Source organism: Euleptes europaea, chromosome 9 (genome assembly GCF_029931775.1).
Source record: "Euleptes europaea isolate rEulEur1 chromosome 9, rEulEur1.hap1, whole genome shotgun sequence".
NCBI classification, from domain to species: domain Eukaryota; kingdom Metazoa; phylum Chordata; class Lepidosauria; order Squamata; family Sphaerodactylidae; genus Euleptes; species Euleptes europaea.
This window is the reverse complement of record NC_079320.1, coordinates 49,965,123-49,978,372: the sequence shown is the minus strand read 5'-3', so window position 1 is coordinate 49,978,372 and position 13,250 is coordinate 49,965,123.

Sequence of the window (13,250 nt, the reverse complement as noted above, 5' to 3'; positions counted from 1 at the left end):
GGCATTCTGGGAAGAAGGTGAGACCAGGGCAGTTCCCTTAAAAAGCTGAGAAGAAAAAGTCTTTATATTTAAAATGCTGGAGATTAATTTTAATTTATGCATAAGGTAAAAAATTCACTGGAAATCTGGTATAGTAAAATTACCCAGTTTGGGGAGAGGCAAACTATCCCATCAACTTAGTCCATTGCCAGGTCATTTGTGTCCAATTGAAGAATCCCTTCACCGGAGCACATGAGGAACCATGAGAAGCCTGAAAGATTATTCATCGCCCTGTACAAGAAAGCTGATGTTACAATAAAGCTGTCAGTCTTCGTCTTTTCTTCTTTTTTCTTTGGAAGAAGGATTTCCCCTTCACTTACCTACAAGATGGAATGCCTCTTCTAAGATGGTGCTCGGGTAATTGTTCAATTAATTTGATTGATTTGTTACCCAATACAATATTATTTGCCAATTAATTGACTGATAGTGCAATCCTAACAACACTTTCCTTGAAGAATGCCCCACTGTATAAAATGGGACTTACCTCTCAGTAGGCCTGTTTAGGATCGTTCTTTCTGTGTTGTGTCCCTAACAAAATTACAGCAAAGGCACAAAACCAAATATCCTTTCCATATATCAAATACGTTTTGCAGCTGTGGAAATATGGAAGCTTTATTTTCTTTGCACTCCCAAAAAACAATGGCCATATAATTTCCACAAATTACTTAAAGGCTTGCATTGATTCAAGTCTCATTAACACAAGAGTTGTTCAAACAATGAGTTTTATAATGCAATCCTAAACAGCATATCCCACTTGTAAGCCCATTTAATTAAATGGATTTAGAAGGATGTAACTCTGCTCAGGATTGCATTGCTAAAGATTGACTTTTTTGGTAATTATATAAACGGAGATTGCAATTTATCTATAATCATCATAACACAAGTTTCCCCCAGTTGCTGACGCTACCTAATGAAAAGTAAAATCCAGTTTCCTCTGTTAGCTTCCAATTGCCAATCAAATGTCCCATTCTACTGACATTTGCAATCTGCAACTGAGGACACTTCATTCATTGTTTTGTACTTGAGTATAGAAATGATAAAGACACATATAGATCCATTATAAGGAGTGCATTCACAGATTATTCAGTGGCAGTCCCTTCAAAAAACATGTCAAATTGGGTCCTCTCAGGTAGGTGCTTCAGTGAACTTTAAACTAACTTAGGTATCTCTTTCATTACATTCTTATTTCACCCTTCCTTCAAGGAGCTCAAGGTGGCACACATAGTTCCTCCCTCCCATGGCTACCATTTTATTCTCACAAACACCTTATCAAATAAATAAGGCTGAGAAAGAGTAATGGGCTCAAGGTCATCCTGAAAACATCATGGCGTAAGTGGGGCTTTGAATTCAGGCATTTCATGATCTTATCTGATATTTTCACCACTACACTGGTTCTCAGAATATGCAGGGTCTCCGCCGTCACTTGAGAGAGCCAGTAGGGCCTCTGTGGATACACTGATGCTAACCTGAAGAAATGAGAAATCCACCTCTTTCATGGGCTCTTTTTATAGCTTTGGGCAAGCCACAAAATGGAAATAATAGCTTGCCTCACAGCAGTGACTGCCATGGTGAGACCTGTGTTTCCTGGTTACCACAACTGACAGGGAAATCCCATGGACTTAGTGTTGCCAGGTCCCTCTTCGCCACTGGTGGGAGGTTTTTTTGGGGGGGAGCCTGAGCAGGGCAGGGTTTGGGAGGGGAGGGACTTCAACGCCATAGAGTCCAATTGCCAAAGCGGCCATTTTTTCCAGGTGAACTGATTTCTGCCGACTGGACATCAGTTGTAATAGTGGCAGGTCTCCAGCTAGTACCTGGAGGTTTGAAGAACTGGCAGCACTATACAGGCCAATAGTAGGCAAATAAGCATGTGCTTTATTAAGGCATTAACTTCATGCCACACACGCAAAGAAACTAAATAAACAACGATGGTAACAATAACATAAGAAAGCATTCATAAATGCAAAGCATCATTCAACAGGGCATAAAGCCTCCAACATAACAATTACAGACATGCTCTACAGAGAGAGTAACAATGTCCCGCCCGGGAGTTCCGGGGGAGTAAAAGTCCAAAGAACAGAGGTCCAAAAAGGATTCAAGGCAGGTCCAAGGGTGTGAGAACGTGTGGCTAGTCTTGCATCCACGTTTCGAAAGGCTTCTTCAGCTCAGTGAAAAATCATACAGAAACCGGCAACAGATAATGACGAATGAAGATCACCATTGATTAAATCAGGGCTGCAAAGCTCTTGTGTTTCATACTGCTGTATTCAGTTGCTTGAGTAGGCCAGGATGTCTTATAGCCTCTTCTAAAATGTTGCCTGTCCCCAGCAGGAATATGGAAAGGTTTCACTGTAAACTGTTGGAGGGAGGGGAGAGGGAATGGCCAGTACATGTGATGGTGAGGCTCTCTCTCTCTCTCCCCCCACCTCAGATTATATTTAGCAGCACATTATTTTATATCAAAGGGGGAGACAGTGATGCAAAAAAAAAAAAAAAAACACACACCTGAAATACAAACAAATGCTCATGAATCTTTTACAGATACAATTAGAGATTTCTGAAAACTTTGTTTGCCAATCTTAATCTGAGGCATAATTTTGAGGAAAATGTCAGTCACCCAGAAATTCTACATGTGTAATTAACACAAAAGATCAAAAGCAAGAAGAACTCTGCTTACTACTTTTTTTTCTTAATTTCCCATAGATGGTTAAGTTCCAGCTGTTGAGAGCACTCAAGCAAAAAATTTAATCATTTATTTTTATAACCCATATGGAATCTTGGATGCACCCAGTGGTTTGGGGTGCATCTTTAAGGGATTTTAAGATGTTTTCTCAACTTAAGATGTTTTCTCAACTGTTATTTCTTTCAAGCACAGAAAAAATTGCAGCACAGAAACTAATGAAAACAAGATGACATAAACAGTCTTTTTATTTCTCTCATAAATAACTACACTTACATTGCCCTTTCCTTGACTGAATTTAATGGATGAGATCATTATTAATGTAAATCATTTCCTACAGGAAGCATTGGTTTTTTCATATCAGCAAGCCGAGGTGACAGGTACACATCTTACTAAAACTCCTAATTATCTTCATTGTGGAGGATGCAGCCAAGGGGGGGAAAAATCTGCTTGCCTGAAATCCAGATTGATTCATCCAGAAAGAAGCATCTTGACAAGACTAAGTTTCAGTGTGCAGTCAAGGTCAGAGAAGCTGGCACACTGAGTGCTTTCAAAATGCTCTAATGGTCTTTTTCCAGTTTGGACTGAAGTCTCTCTCTCTCTCTCTCTCTCTCTCTCTCTCTCTCTCTCTCTCTCTCTCTCTCTCTCTCTCTCTCTCTCTCTCTCTCTATTGGCATAGAGGATAAGGATTTAATGGTGCTGGAATACACTTTCTAGTGAAAGCTGGCCTTCCTGGGTGAATTTCTAGTGCATTTATAAACAGTCCATAGAATCATAGTTGGAAAGTGCCATAAAAAAGGTAAAGGCCCCCTGTGCAAGCATTGGGTCATTCCTGACCCATGGGGTGACGTCACATCCCAATGTTTTCTAGGCAGACTTTGTATACGGAGTGGTTTGCCAGGGCCTTCCCCAGTCATCTTCCCTTTACCCCCAGCGAGCTGGGTACTCATTTTACCAACCTCAGGATGGAAGGCTGAGTCAACCTTGAGCCGGCTTACAGGCTATCTAATCCAACCCCTTGCTCAACGCAGGATCAGCCTAAAGCATCTCTGACAAGTGTTCATCCAGATGTGGCTTGAAATTGCCAGTGAGGGGGAGCTTACCAGATTCCTAGGTAGCCGATTCCACTGCTGGCCTACTCTTACTGTAAAAATGTTTTTCCTGCTACCCAGCTGGTACCCTTCTGCCCGTAATTTATACTCATTATTGCGAGCCCTATCCTCTGCTGCCAGTAGGAACAGCTCCCTGCCCTCCTCTAAGTGACAGCCTTTCCAATACTTAAAGAGCGTAATCATATCCCCCCTCAACCTCCCCTTTTCCAGACTGAACATTCCCAAGTCCCTCAGCCTTTCCTCACAGGGCTTGGCCTCCAGGCCCCAGATCATCCTCGTCGCTCTCCTCTGGATCTGCTTCATTCTGTCCACATCCTTTTTGAAGTGAGGCCTTCAGAACTGCACACAGTACTCCAGGTGTGGTCTGACCAACGCAATGTATAGCAGGACTATGACATCTTGTGATTTGGATGCTATGCTTCTGTGGTTACACCCCAAGATCACATTAGCCTTTTTTCTGCCACATCACAGCAACTGCTCATATTTAGCTTACAGTCCACCAGTACCCCAAGATCTTGCTCACATACACTGTTAGCCAGAAGCATATCCCCCATCCAGTATGTGTGCTTCTCATTTTTGTTACAGCAAACCATGCCTTCAGGTATTAGTGCAGTTGTCCCCACAACCGTGCCATTTCAATTAGTAATCAGACAGAGGTTTTCAGGTTGTGGATTCAAGTTTAGAAGGTGCAGCGCTTAAGGCCTGGTCAACATATGCATCAGAATGAAGTGGCAGAATTCGGAGGTGGTAGAATTAACCATAACACTTCAGGTTGAAGGAGGGGAGGTCACATTCATAATGCTTTTCTGTATAACACCTCTTTGCAGCTAAAACTAGGCACATCAAGGAGAAAATTTCTACCTAGGCCTTCATGTGCAATACTAATTTTTCAGTTACAGGGGAGTATAAATGCAGGGAAATCCTTCCCCTGCAGTCTGAAGTGGTGCAGTCCATTCTACCCCTCAGCACTCTGCTGTCTCATTACCACCTTATTCTGCTACATGTGTTGTCTGGGTCTTTCAGGCTGGTGAGCTGGGTTTGATGTCACTCAGCAGCTTTACGGAACAACAGAAGTTTTTGGAATGTCTTAAAGGACAAGTTTTCTGATTGTCTAAGTTGTTTCTCTCAAGCATCCCTCTGTGTCAGGGATATAATTCTTAGCAGCTAATTTTAAAATCACCTCTTGTTATGTCCCTGCAGGGATGCCAATTCTTATAGAACGATCATGTATTTTTCTGGGCTGGTAGGAGTATGTTCAGACCTCTCTTTTGCTCTGTTCTACTGTTACTAGAGAAACACAATGAGACATTTGATCACTAAGTAATCTCTTGCCATTTCTCTGCAAAGGTTTATAGTACTTGTTATAATGAAGCCCAGAAATATTAAGACTCCCCGCCCCCACAAACACACTGCTGTAAAAGCAACCGCACACAACTGTAGGAGGGAAAGGCTGCTAATATTTTAATGACTATAGGTTTCTGAGGACTCTTTACTGAAAGTGTTATTGGGGACAGTTCCCTGAGTAGGTTCTCAGTTCATTTCTTTGCTGAAAGGATTATTTGCATGTTTGGGTTTCTAATATCCTGGGGAAATGTTTAAAACATTTTCCAGGTTAATGTGTTCTGCTAGAAATCTGAAGGATGAGCATCTTTAGAAGGCTATCTTCCCTAGCCCTGGTGTCTACCCCTTCACTTCAACAGAAGAGGATAGCTTTGCATCTGCATCCCCTCCTTCCTAAGAGCACAGCGACTACCTTTATGGAAATGAATAGAGCCATCTAGCAATTGGATCCAACCAGTTTTTCTGCTGATGGAAAAGGAGGAAAGATTCTCTGTCATTACCCAAAAATGGCTATGCCAAGGATCATAGGACCAGCAGGGACAAAAGCCATGCAGGACGGGAGCTGTAGCAAGGAGGAGATTTGCTGAGACTTAGTGTTGGGGGTGGGGATGGTGGGATTCAACCCCAGATGTGCAGAAATAAGGCCACCCATAAAGTAGATTTCTTTGCTCATGGTGCTCATGGCACACAGCTGAAGCTATTAAAAAGACAACACTTACTAAAGTTCCCATGCTAGATAATTATTAAAAAATACAGAAGGCCTGATTTCCTTTGTGTCTGGAGTTGGAACAGCACTGGAAGCCTAGAAAGTCTTACGAGGAGAACTATGCTATCACTGGCATTCCAACAAAGTTCAGTATGTGGTCTACTCAGAAGCAATGGGCCTTGATGGGCTTGCTGTGGTGAAATGGTACTTTACCCCAGGTATCTGTGAAAAAAACAACAGTCAATTCTCATCAACTCATAGAACCCATGGCAACCTCTGTAGGATCCAGGGAAAAGGGGTCCTGATTGGTGTTTGCTCTTTGCTGTGTGCCCTAGTTTTAAAGATTAAGGGATCCTGTGTAAAAAAAAATATTTTTTTTAAATTCACTTTGCTTCACACTCCTAAATCCATCCTGGTTCAGGTAGGCATCTAGGGCAGGAGGTAACGAGTGTAGTCCAAACACAATCCAGGGACAAAACACAGATATCCAAAAGCCAAGTGTCAAACCATAGGAGCAAATCCAAAGAGCACAAGCCAGGTAAAGGTCCAAAGTCAGGGGTGGATCTGTGAAGCAGTGTCCAGGTCCAGCCCCAGGTCAAACACACTGTAGTCTAAGGCACAGAACACCAGCAGTTACACAAGGGTTATGGACAAGTTGCTTCCATGGTTCACCCTTTCCTGGCTGCACTGACCAGGCCAACCCTAACCATAAGTAGGTGCAACTGCTCAACCTGCAGAGTCATCCAAGTACAGGTTCTACTCCTCAATGGCTGGGCAACCTATGTGGCTGTGAGCCCTGATCCTGTGGTGACTCAAGCTCACAGGCTGAGGTTGACCAATGCTGGGCTGCCAAGAGTGCACTGCGCCACCGCTCCTGCATCTCCTCTCCAGGTCTGCCTTCTCTGACATTCCAAGTGCTCTGGGAACCCCGGGGGTGAGGCTGGTGGCTGCAGCACTTCTGTTTCAGCCTTGGATCCCATGCTGCAAGACTGAGGGTGTGGCATGTTGACTTTGGCCTGAGACTCCCCCTCTGCACCTGATGGAATCTCTGCAGGGCTGCCAACCTCCAGGTACTAGCTGGAGATCTCCCGCTATTACAACTGATCTCCAGCAGATAGAGATCAGTTCACCAGGAGAAAATGGCCGCTTTGGCAATTGGACTCTATGGCATTAAAGTCCCTCCCCTCCCCAAAACCCGCCCTCCTTAGGGTCTGCCCCCAAAACCTCCCACCGGTGGCGAAGAGGGATCTGGCAACTCTGCTTTGTCCAATGGGTCTTCCTGTGACACGCAAGAGCTTGGGCCGGCTTCTTCCATCTCATCCTCATCCGAGGAGGCATTGGCAGGCAGACCCACAACAAAAGCTGAAGGTGGTCCTTTTAGTAGAAAAGGAGGATGTGGGCAGTGAGATGGTTCACAACACTCCAGGCTGAAGGACTTGTTCTATGGTGGCTAAAAAAATATTTAAAAGTTAAAGGCCTGGAGCAGGGGTTGTGACAGTGTGTTTCCCTTCACACTGTTTATCAATGCTGGGCAAAAAATGCAGATACTTACACATGGTCCCCAGCAGGGATAAAAGCGGCTTGGGGTGGTAATTTTTAGCAGGAAAACTGAATGCCCCGCCAACTAGGATACTTAGCACATATTTGCACCAAGTGACACCATCCCTGATTAGCAGCTCTGTATACTGTGTTTCCTCCAATCATATTGGTTAGTTTGGGGCAGGCTGTGATTGTGCATACAAAATAAATATTACTCATAATGCCTATACAAAGATCAAATGCTTGGTGCCAAACATACATTATCATCTTGTAACCTTTATGGAAACCCTGTTAGATATATAGATAAATTATTCCCACGTTACAGATTAGGGACTGAGACTGAAAGACAGTAGCGTTTGAGTAACTCTGCCTAGTGAGTTTAAGGCAGAATGAGATTCAGTCAGAGACTTCCTAATTTGGGGCTCAGTCTCTTAGCCCACCCTACACTAGCATATCTTATATGAATGCCAGGCTTGCACCAGGGCCACAGTCTAGCAAATTACTAAGGATTCCACTGAAATCAAGGTAGCTGTGACTGCCATTTTAAACAGAGTTAACACCCTTCTAAAGCCCACTGGCTTCAATGGCTTTAGAATGGAGAAGAAGAAGAAGAAGAAGAAGAGTTAGTTTTTATATGCCGACTTTCTCTACCACTTAAGGAAGACTCAAACCGGCTTACAATCACCTTCCCTTCCCCTCCCCACAACAGACACCCTGTGAGGTTAGGTGGAGCTGAGAGAGTGTGACTGGCCCAAGGTCACCCAGCTGGCTGCGTGTGTAGGAGTGGGGAAACAAATCCAGTTCACCAGATTAGCCTCTGCCGCTCATGTTGAGGAGTGGGGAATCAAACCCGGTTCTCCACATCAGAACCCACTGCTCCAACCCACCGCTCTTAGCCACTATATCACGCTGGTGTAGTTCCAGAAGATATCCATGTTGGTCTGCAGTGGAACAGTTAGATTTGAGTCCAGTAGCACATTAGAGACCAAAAAGATTTTGGAGGTATAAGCTTTTGAGAGGCAAAGCTCCCTTCATCAGATACCCTTAATCCCTTTGTCTGTTTAGGACTGCAGCATAAGTCCCACTCCATAATTTCCTATAGAACTTGTTCATGACTATACCATAGAACTAAGAGCAATGAGGGGGAATAGGTATCCAAGGCTATGGTAACAGTTATGATTCAGCAGCCCTGCTGAAGCTAAAAAGCCCCATCATTATCTGGATGGGAGACTTTCTGACAACCTTAGGAATGGATATGCCACTATGAAGCAAGAAAGAGGATGGATACAAACATGATAAATAAAAATGACATTAAACCTTCATTCCAAATTGCATTCCAAAGAATTTGAATTTAGCAAAAAAAATTGCACTATATGACCTATTTTCCTGTTCTTACAGCTATTCATGCTAAAGCTGCTTCTTTCTAGATGAATTTGCAGGCATCTGTCTTGCTTGCTCTTTTTTTCTCTGAAGATAAAAGTTTTTTTTTTTAAAGCTATTAAATTAGGATCCTGCAACCTGCCCTTTCATTCCAGTTACATTTATCATGTCTGTGCTGGGATTTATGAAATCGTCTGGGAGTTGTCACTATATTCATTAGTCCTGTTAATGTGATAGTGTTGCATACAATGTCATTTTCTGAATGGTGAAGAACGCTTCCCACTTGAGAGCTTATATAAGAATAACAGAATAACCGTGTAACTTGTCAAAGTGACCTACTGGGAACTCTTAACATTTCAGAATGCAGATTCTATTTCCTGCTGATACCAACATACTCACAACTTGCATACATGAAAAAAATAAGGCTACTGTCTTTCAAATGTAGTTTTTGAAGTTTTTCTTGAGGCTGCTTCAAATAAGCTCTCTTAGGGTTTAGGGTCATAACCAATTTCCCCAAAGGTATAAAATATGGAAACACCATTTTGTTAGCTGTGCCCCTTAACAATCTATGTAAAAGGACTGGTTATTTTGCAGCATCCAGTCACCCTCCTCTGGCAATCCTTTAATAAGCAAATGTCTGAAGGCATCATTAAACAGTATTGGGAAGACTTAGACCCAATTTAAAGTGAATAGGAGAAAATGAGACACTGGATGTCCCAAGGCAGTGAAGGATGTGTTTCAATTACCCCTGTGAGATGAAAACCCTCATTTAACAGTACAATAACTCCTTTTGTGTTGATTCAGCAATTAAAAAGAAAATTTTAACCATTGAGTATCTTATCTTCATATCACCAGAACATTTATTTGAAAGTAAAGTGCATTAGTAATGAATTGGGGATCTATGACACTGAATAAAAATTAACAATGGAATCATAACAGACCCCAGATGCCAACTATATTCAACTGCACCTCTGTAAAGTAAATAAAATCCTCCTTCCAGTTTCATATTTTTACAGCAAATTAGAACCGTTATCATTGTTTTTAGTAATTAGTAAAGCAAGTTTTAGTAAAGATCAGTAAAGCAAATTTTATGAGAGGGAGTCTGTAGCTTTTCAAGGTAGATAATTATACCTTTAACAACTGCAGTAAGATCTTGTTGGTGATGGGGTAGGTGATTATAATGTGTTGATACTCCCCGCACTCTATTTCATTCCAGTGGGGATGTATATCTCCAAATGACACAACTTGTTCCCCACAGTGCAATACTTTCCCTCAGACATGTGGTTATACAAGAAATATGTGCACATTAGTTCATGTAAAATAAAATATGAATGTTTAAATAGAATTATGGAGAACAAGGCTCAAGCAAGCGCTCAGAGAGGAGAAAAACCCCTAAGAAAAGCATCAAAGCTATTAAGTTTTGTGCTTTGCTCCATTTTGGTTGCTTTCGCATGAAAGTCCTACATGGAAGCAAAACTATTGCTGTGGATGGGTACCACACAGTGCATATACCACACACCTGAATCCTCAAGATACCTCATGACAATAAGACGCTAAATGGCTTTATTCTCAGTTAGGCAATGGGCCCGAACAGTTTCTTAGGCTCTCTGCCTTTCCCCTCTCCAGTACATTCTTTTGTACGCCAAAGTCAGAAAGTATTCTCAAAGCATCCTGGCGTTTACACATGTTTTGCAGCAGCCTTTTGCACTGACAGCTTTGCTAGAACAAGGTTGCCTCTTCAGCATGCACCTGTGTGCATCCAACCATAGACAGACAGACAGACAGACAGACAGGCAGATAGATAGATAGATAGATAGATATCTGTTCTTAAGAAATACAGACACAGCTCACCAGGCTGAAGTGAAAGGAACAAGGCTGTCAGAGTTCAACATGGAAAATTTTTAAGGCCTAGAGAGGCTAGGAAAGCAAGGTGGCCACACAACTAACTAAAAATATTCCCTCCCCGTGCTCTGAGAGAGGGGCACACACCCATTTGCACTCTGCCTGCCTCTGTATCCCGCCTGTCATCGGTGGGGCATGCCCTGGTCTCCATGCTGTGCATTCCAGCATCTGTGGCTTTCAGCAGCCAGCCAGGGCAAACATTAGAGTGCTGCTCCTCCCTGTATTTAGTTGAGGGTCTCCCAGGCTCCTAGCAGGAGCTGTCAGTGCAGCATACCTGCCTTGCTAATCCACCTTAAGTAGGGTTGCCAACTGCCAGGTAGTAGCTGGAGATCTGCGATTACCACTGATCTCCAGCCGACAGAGATCAGTTCAACTGGAGAAAATGGCCGCTTTGGCAATTGGACTTTTTGGCATTGAAGTCCCTCCCTTCCCCAAACCCCACCCTTTTCAGGCTCCGCCCCCCAAATCTCCCGCTGGTGGCGAAGAGGGACCTGGCAACCCTAACCTTAAGCCCCATCAGATGGCAACCAAGCCCAACACTGAACTTTCCTCCCTCTTTCTCACAGGCAGCCTCCCTTACACTTACAAGATAAAATGTCCTAAAATGTTATGAATTCATGCTCCCCTTCCCCCACTTTGTCAATGCAATCAACCCTTTGTTTACTCATTTCCAGATCTCATTTACTCTTTGTGATTATTCTTTTGGCCTTCTGTTTTTTAGTTGATCTGTCAACTTCACTGTTTTACTGTTCTTCACCAGTACAACTAACTGCAATGACTTCAAGGTTTCCTGGATAAAACCAACTGTTTAGACCCTTTTCAGTCTTTTTTTAGGTCTGGTTATGGGACTGAAACAGCTTTGGTCATCCTAGTGAATGACCTATGCTGGCCGATGGCCAGAAGGAGTGAGACCCTGTTGATTCCCCTGCACCTCTCAGTGGCTTTCAATACTATTAATCATTATATCCTTCTGGACTACTTTTCTGAGCTGGGATGGACAGACACCATTTTGCAGTGGTTGCTGCTCAGCCCCTTGGGATATGGCCTTTTGGGTCCTGCAAGTTTCTATCGTCCCCTATGCTCTTTAACACCTACATGAAACCCGCTGGGTGAGATCATCTAGATATTCGGGCTGGGTTGTCAGCCATATGCAGATGACACTCAGCTCGATCTCACGCGTCTGGCTGATCCCAGAGAGGCCGTAGAAACCCTGAAGTGATGCTTTAAGGCAATTCTGGAGTGGATGAGGGCTAATAAACTGAAGCTTAATCCTGAGAAGAGGGAAGTGCTACTGGTGAGCAGAAGGTCTGACATGGGATTTACGATGTCACCTGTCCTGGATAGGGTTGCACTCCCCTAGAAAGATCAGGTATGTAGACCTAGGCCTATTGCTGGATAGGGAGGTGCCAGCTGTATCCAGGAGTGCCTTTTATCAACTTTGACTTGATAGCCAGCTGCAAACTTTCCTGGGCAGAAAAGATCCGGTCGCTGTGGTATATGCCCTGGTTACATCTAGACTACATTACTGCAACGTGCTCTACATGGGCTTGCCTTTGAAAAGGGTGCAGAAACTTCAATTAGCATAGCATGTTTCAGCCAGGATGTTGACTGGAGTGGGTCTCAGGGACCCTATCATGCCAGTCTTCACCCTTCTACACAGACTCCCAATCTGTTTCCAGGCATGATTCAAGGTGCTGGTGTTGACCTTAAATGCCCTATATGGTTTGGGACCAACATACCTGAAGGACCACCTACTCCCTTATGAACATACTTGACCATTACGGTCATCTTCCAAGGCCCTGCTTCAGGTGGCCCCACTTCGTGAGATTAGGCAGGTAACCTGGGAGAGGGAGAGGCTTTTGGGTCATGGCACCAAAGCTCTGGAAGAACTCTCTCCCTAGGCTTTCCTGTCCCCCTTCTTTTGCCATCCTCTGCTAGCTGGTGAAGAATTCTTTGTTTCATCCAGCGTTCCCTTAGTGATCCCTCCTTCCTGCCCAATATTTTAATTGTTGTTGTTATTTTTTTTAGCTTTTAATGTAATTTAGTTTTGTTTTAAAGGTATTTTTTGTTGTTGATTTTAATGATTTTAAAGATGTGATTTGTTTGCCATCTTGGTGGCTCTTAAGAGGACAGAAAGGCACGGTATAAATTTTGTAAAATAAATACTACTACTAATAATAATGGCAAACATAACTATTATTATTCTACACTAGTCAGCAAATCAAAAAAAGAAACAAACCACCCACTCCACTTGCCAGATGTATTGTACTGGGCAGGCTTGAGGCTTGTGCTGCAGTTCTGTTCAAGGTTCTCAAATATCACCATAAGCCAGTTCTGAAAAAATGGCATGAGAACAAGAATATTTTGTACTGCAAATGGTTTTGCAATGGCATTATCCAGATTCTCAAAATAACCTTATGAACAATTAGAGACAAGCAGCTAGAATGGAAGCAACCTTACCTGTCTTACGTCCCCTCTGACAAACACTGTTTTCTGACTGAATTGATCAGTGAAAGATTAAACTTTCATCTGAGATTCCGACACAGAGACTTCA